Source organism: Ambystoma mexicanum, chromosome 5q (assembly GCF_040938575.1).
Source record: "Ambystoma mexicanum isolate Mex_15411 chromosome 5q, UKY_AmexF1_1, whole genome shotgun sequence".
Lineage (NCBI taxonomy): Eukaryota > Metazoa > Chordata > Amphibia > Caudata > Ambystomatidae > Ambystoma > Ambystoma mexicanum.
This window is the reverse complement of record NC_090933.1, coordinates 454,107,756-454,114,453: the sequence shown is the minus strand read 5'-3', so window position 1 is coordinate 454,114,453 and position 6,698 is coordinate 454,107,756. Positions and strand designations below refer to the sequence as shown.

Genomic DNA, 6,698 nt, shown 5'->3' with positions numbered 1-6,698 from the left:
AAGGTGGTTGGTGAGGGTATTATGGTCGACGAGATCAAACGCTGCTTAAAGGTCTAGGAACAGCAGTAAGGCAGGTTTACCCGTATCAAGGATGGAGGTGATTTGGTTTTTCATCTAGTAAGGCGGTTTCCATTCCGTGTCCTTTGCGGAACCCTGATTGTCTCTTTCCAAGGATTGAGTTGGATTCGAGGTACAATTGGATTTGCCTGTGGGCAGCCTTATCTAATATTTTAAGAAGAAATGGGACTGTTGTAATTGGTCTGTAGTTATTTGGTTGAGAAGGGTCTAGTGTAGGATTTTTTAGGAGTGGACGTACCCAAGCCTCTTTGAGGCAGTTGGGCACTATACATGTTTTGATTGAGGCATTTATGAAGGCGGTAATTAGAGGAGAGAGTTGCTCAGCACATTCTTTGATGATTTTTGGGGAGCATACATTGCCCTTGCAAAGCGATGGTTTGAGATGTTTTAGGATGTCTAAGACATCTATCTCTGATATTTCAGTGAAGGAGAATTTAGGAGGGTTATTACCTGTGCGCTTAGGGTGGGTTTGCTTCTGGATCTTCTGTTTAGGTAATGCTTCGCAGGGGTCAGCACATCTGGTATGCAATGGATGAGCCTCACCCTGGGAGAACCACCTTAGTGATCATGGTGTCTCCCCTGCCAGGTAAGTATGAGTAAGATACATGGGTGTGCTCCAATTTTTTGCATGGTTGCTGGTCTCAAAATACAATGCAAGTGGGACAAACTGGACACAAACTGTGACTCAGTGATCAAATTCACCTTGGACACAAGGCTGCACCGTCTTGCCCTGAAACACAACAGCTGGTGGAGGTAGAGCCCATGGAAGTACCTAACCATGTACCATTCTCCCCATCTCACACACTTTATCGTATATTTATGATTGGACCTTCTCCAGTATTTAGTAATACAGGGGCGTGGATAGTTATTTCGAGAGAGGATTGGATTTGTAGGATTTGTAGAAAATTGTTCTCACCAGTTGTGGCCCACTGGCCGAGCACTACAAAGAGGGCTATGGAGAATTTGCAAAATTACACTTCAAACCAGTTCTGGAGTGCCATATATGGTGCTGAATTGCTTGTGTTCACAGCAGCCACATTGCACATATGGAATTGGATCAGGGACAGATTTACCTAATCTCTGATGTTGTCTACTGCTTTAAGAAGGGGATTGTGTGTGTTGAACATAAGCTCAGAACAAAGGGGAAACCCGGGTCTCCATCTGTACAAGGTCTTAAAATGTTTTTAAACCTTTATGATTGTTTGTATTAATGCTTATTAATATTAATTATTTAATATATTGATACGTAATAATTAAATGTTTGTTTTAATTGTTGAGTACTGCAAAAAATGATATCATTAGTGTAATCCCATGTCATTCTCTTTGTAATGTTGTTTCACATTGTATGTTCAAGGTTGTACAACCATAGGCACAAATGAAAAGATAAAAAAAAAAGATATCAGAGACGATAATCTCAAATCATGTTGATTAACAGAGGAGCTTGTTCCCTGAGCATGGCTAAGGTGCTGTGCAACATGCTGGATCTGTAGATGCTATCTTTTCTGTTTCTACTTATTTGGCTATGCAGGGTGGAGAAGAAAGAAGCTGATTAAATCAAAACGATCCCCCAACAAAGTTTTTGCAAGCCCCTTGAAAAGAAGAAGTTAAGAGGATAACATTGACATGTATTGTCTGTGGTTTTTTGCATATATCATATTTTAATATCAGTATATATTTCAGGAATTCTTGCTATTTTCATTGTGGGACTGGTTTTTAGATTGTATGCTGTTAGTATCCTACGGCTCATTACGTAGACAAACTTACTTGCACAGTGGATGCTTTGAACCCAACATGAGGAACATTGATTTTGTTCTAAGATCAACCTGATCACTATTATAATGATTTGGTTGTAATTAATTATATATCATATTGATGTGTGGTATATTGTGTATTGCTTGCTCTCTGCGGCCTTTGTCCAATTTGTATTATTGCTTGTTTCTTATGAACTTTACGGCTTTGCCAAAATAAAGAATAATAACAATAATCATATGGGCACAAGCCGGGTGGCAGATTGTGTGAAACAAAGATATGCCATGTATTGTTTAATTTGACAGAATGATTGCTGTGCATTCATTTGTCTGGGAGCTCTGTTTTGCCCAAGGCAGACCATTTAGATGCAGCCCACCAAGTCCATTGTATTTATCTGGGAAAGATCCACGGATATATTCAACCATACTTGGAGCACTTAAAGAGTGCTAGAAGGGAACCAATCAGCAGTGCCATTTGTGCCTATGCTGAGGGCGGGTGGGGGGGGACGCTTTGCTTACATGATTCATTTGGAGTGACTGCTGGTTGGTCCTAGGCCTGATTGCTTGCTGAAACACTGACACCCCGAACTTTGCCTACTGGAAGAGGCAGCGCTGCAAATATTGTATTGTCAGTTATCAGTGTTGTATTAACTGTGGGTATTTTTATTTTACCTAAAAATTTATATTTGTATCGAATCTTGATTGGAAATGTCTTTTATTTTGGTACCAAAGTACTATGTTCATGTTTTCTGTTTTCATCCGTGTGACTATGGTCTACATCATTTGTATTTATGAATACAAATATTTTCTCACAGTTTACGATTGCTGAGTCTTATTTGCACCAATAAATCTTCATGATCCATGTTTGAAATACTGTACAGTGCAGCTGCTGTGCACTGTGAGCACGGAACATCGGTGCTACTTTGCTTCAATCTAATTTTGTGATTCTGTATTTACACACACGTGTTGGTTGGGTTAGCTGCAGTGTTCCTAATTCATTTATTATGGTATACCTATTATATTGCACATTTGTGTTGACACTAGTCTGTGCCCACTCACCAACATAGGCTAACAATGAGATACCATGAAACGTCTATAAAATAACGGGATAGAGCCTGAATAGGTTCATCTCAGGGGAAATTAACTGGTGCACATGCCCATTTAGAGGAGCCACAGACACAGACATGAAGGGCTGGTCCTTGCTGTGTTCCCTGTGTAGGGTCAGTGACACTCCCATAGGAGAAGGCAGCAGAGTGATGGGTAGTCTCTCAACCCCTGGTAAGAACATCCTGTGCAAGAAGTCGACTTTTCATAAGGTCGATACAGTGGTTTCTGAACTAAAGGGCCCTCCTAGGTCAGTGACCATAGGCACACTTTGAGGCTGAATCCTTGAGGCACTCAGGGAGATGGAACCCCTACCCATCAGGCATACAATCCTCGTCTCCCCTCACCTCAACCCGTGCTGGGGTTTCCCCATATCACCTGACAGACAGTCTTCACAGAGATGCTTGGGCTTCCCCTTGCGACCTGAAAACCTGTTTTCACAGACCCATTGCACAGGCTGCTCTCATAGGACCTGCTGAAAGTCAGCCTGTTATGGACTATCAACATGTCTGCCACTCATTCACCTCAAATCTCATCAGGACACAGCCCACTAGGGTGTGTAAAACCTTCCTACTCAGTGGGAAGACAATATTATATCAACAAAAGGAAGGCATCCAGACCATATAAGGACTGTGTATCAGATAGTAATACATGCAGCAGCTAACAGGATATTTTTTATACATCCATCTAATTCTAACATCAACACATTTTATTATGCAATATAACAATGCAATCACGTCTTTAAAAGTTTCAGAAACACATTTTTTTTAAACGTTTACATCAGTGTTCCACATCTGATGGTACAAAACAATTAGCATATTAGCTGCGTCCTCGTAAGCCTCTCTTGTGCTGCTATTGCGCTTTAAACGTAAAAATTGGCCAATGGAGAGATTATGATTTAAATGTCCTGCGTGGAGACTATTTTAATGCCTTAACACATTTGGGTCTGCGGCTTTAACATAGGGCTTTAAAGCCCCCTGTTAATATCAGCTTGGCTATATCCCATGGTTTTCTACTTCCAACATGTTGCATGGTCCCCAGTATGTTACACAGTCATCCCATTGTATGAAAACCTGACCGACGCATCTGGACCTTGAAGAAAAACGTTCCTCTGGTGCTGGACTAGATGTAACACTGTGTACCCATGCTATAGTATGGTTATTTATTTTATTCTTTTTGTTTTTCTTATAGTTTATTACAAACTTTAAAATATAATTGAAAGCATATCCCGTTTTACATTCTCTATTAATTTACAACATCTCTTATCACTTCACTCTTCTCCCTTCTATTGGGAGTTTGCTAAATAAATCCATAACAAACAGAATAAAAAACAGAAAGGGAAGAGCCACCAAAAAGAAACGGAAGAGAAAAGGACACTATATGATACAAAACACCAAGTTTCTTTTTCCTCTTAGTTAATTAGTAATCCTCTAGCAATCTTTTGTTTAAGTTTTCAAGATAAAGTGACAGTGCAATCGTCAACTTTTGGCATTCAATGCTGTGCATCTTTGTCCATCAGTCTTCTCTACTGTGGGACAATGAACTTTCGATCTCTTTACTCAGATATTTTGTTCTTAAGTCTTTTAGTTCTTCACAGCTTAATACTAAGTGTTTCAATGTTTCTTCCTCTCTGTTACAAAATCTACACTGCAGTTCATTTTGTCCAATTTCTTGTCTTATTTTTTTTTTTAATTTCTTTTGTTGGAAACAGATTCAGTCTGAATTTCAAGAAATTTGCTCTTAGCTGCTTGCACAGAAATCTTTCCATGTATTTTGGTATACAATTTAGACCTTTGGCTTCCATCGATCTATTACAAGAATGGTTAATATGCTTTTGTTGATGACTCTGACAAGATCCTGTATATTTGGGTAGTACCCTTCAGCAAACCGTTCTGGTGAAAGCCTTGCCAGGTTTGTTCATTTTATGATAAACATGGTGTCCCTGCTGCCTAAAGTATGCAACAGATGAATGTGTTGAACTTATGTGAGCGCCACAGTCCAATGCCCATCCAAATGTATGGGTTTGGTGAACTTTACTGTGAAGTTGCACATTTTGTTCTCTGTGAATGTATCTGCAGAGGTGTTGCTGAGGAGCATAATGTAATAAGGTATAGGTTCCAAGACTTTCCTGATAGACAGCTGTGGTCTCTAAAGAGCTGGCCTCCATCAAACTGTTGAATTTCACAGGCCAATCCAACCATTTCAATACATATTGTTCCCTAGACCCTTGTCCTTTACTAGTTACTTTTTCTATTCTATAAACTCTGTATTGGTCTTCACTGACTTTTTGGATCTTATCCCTATAAAAAACACCTTAAACAGCTTCCCCTAAGTAATCGATAAATCTGTATATATAAAGTCCTGCTCCATCTATTATAAAGATCTCGTTGATGTAGTTTTGCTCATACCCCTTTGTAAAGACGGCCTTGAGTTTCGAGATCCGTATGGGATCACCCTTTTTAAAGGATGTTCTTGCCTCCTTTTAAAAAAGTATTTTTGCATAAAGGTTTTTCCAAGGAATTCTGGGGTGTTACAGACACAGGGGTAGTTTTAATAGATCTACAATATGTGTTGTTATAAACATTTGTGAATGTGGGTAACACATCCGCATATATTTGGGTGTTTTACTATCAATAAATGCAGATCTGTGTTTTAAAAGTTTGTATAAAATGTTCTACAATGGAGGCTTTAACTTTGTAATGTATTATGAAATGATGTACCCTGTGTCATTTTTGAAGTTTTTGTGGCGGTTTATTTAGAAACTTCTTACCAGTGTTTGCAGTTTAGCGGTACTCGCCCGCTGTTAAATATGCATGTAAAAGCTGCTGCCAACCTGGGTCCCATCTTGTCTTTTAAATCATAAACATACGGCATATTTCGATAAGACATTGATGACAGCTAGAACAAATCGAAAGCCATCATTGTCTCCCTGGAACTGGCTCCTAGCGATAAGATCAGACTGCCGTTGTTGATCGATATCAGATACCACACTCATTTGTCATTTAAAATGTTTCCGGACTGGCTTGTGTAGCATGTAGGGGTCCTGATCCAATAGCATCGTCTTGATATCGCTCCTTGACACATTCTCTGCAGAAGTTCTCAATTTATGATACAGTCCCTCAACACCTCCATAACTACCAAAACCCCCTCCATCGTAATATATTTTGGACAGCTTTACACAGGACATGTTCACCCCATAGCCGTTGGACATAAAGACACAACTATATTTTACAAACAACAGATTTTTATTAACATTTACAATATCAGATTTGTATTCAGATTTCCACCATCAGATTTGTATTCCCATTTAATATCTGGGGTTGTTTGCTGCTGTACAGTTAACAATTGGGATACAAATTCTGAAGTATGCTCAATTATTTCATTCACACTCTGCCGTTCACTGCGCCAATAAGCAAAGATACACAGAAAAGCAGTGGCTGATATACCTAAAGCTCCCTATCAAACAGCCTATATCCTTTAACGGCTATGAAATGATGTTGCATGTCATACACTGCCAGCTTCAATGAAAGTTCCACAGGCAGCCTTAAATTGTTGAAACCCCCTTAGTAGCGATTTTACCAGTAGATGTCCATTGTAGGGTGGCATCTGTTGAAACCTATGTTTGCAATACATAGAACATTGTTACATTCACATTTGCATGCCAGTGGTTGTGTCTGCAGACAACACAACATCCTTGGGGATATGCTCCTTAGACGCTGTTTAAGTAAAGCCAGCAATAATTGCTTTACACATCCAATGAGAAGACAG

General features: G+C 39.4%; 1 pseudogene; it reads right to left on the bottom strand.

Moving 5' to 3' along the window:
* Window positions 1-564: 564 nt before the first annotated feature.
* On the bottom strand, window positions 565-672 carry LOC138499000 (U1 spliceosomal RNA; annotated as a pseudogene).
* Between the last annotated feature and the right edge of the window lie 6,026 nt (window positions 673-6,698).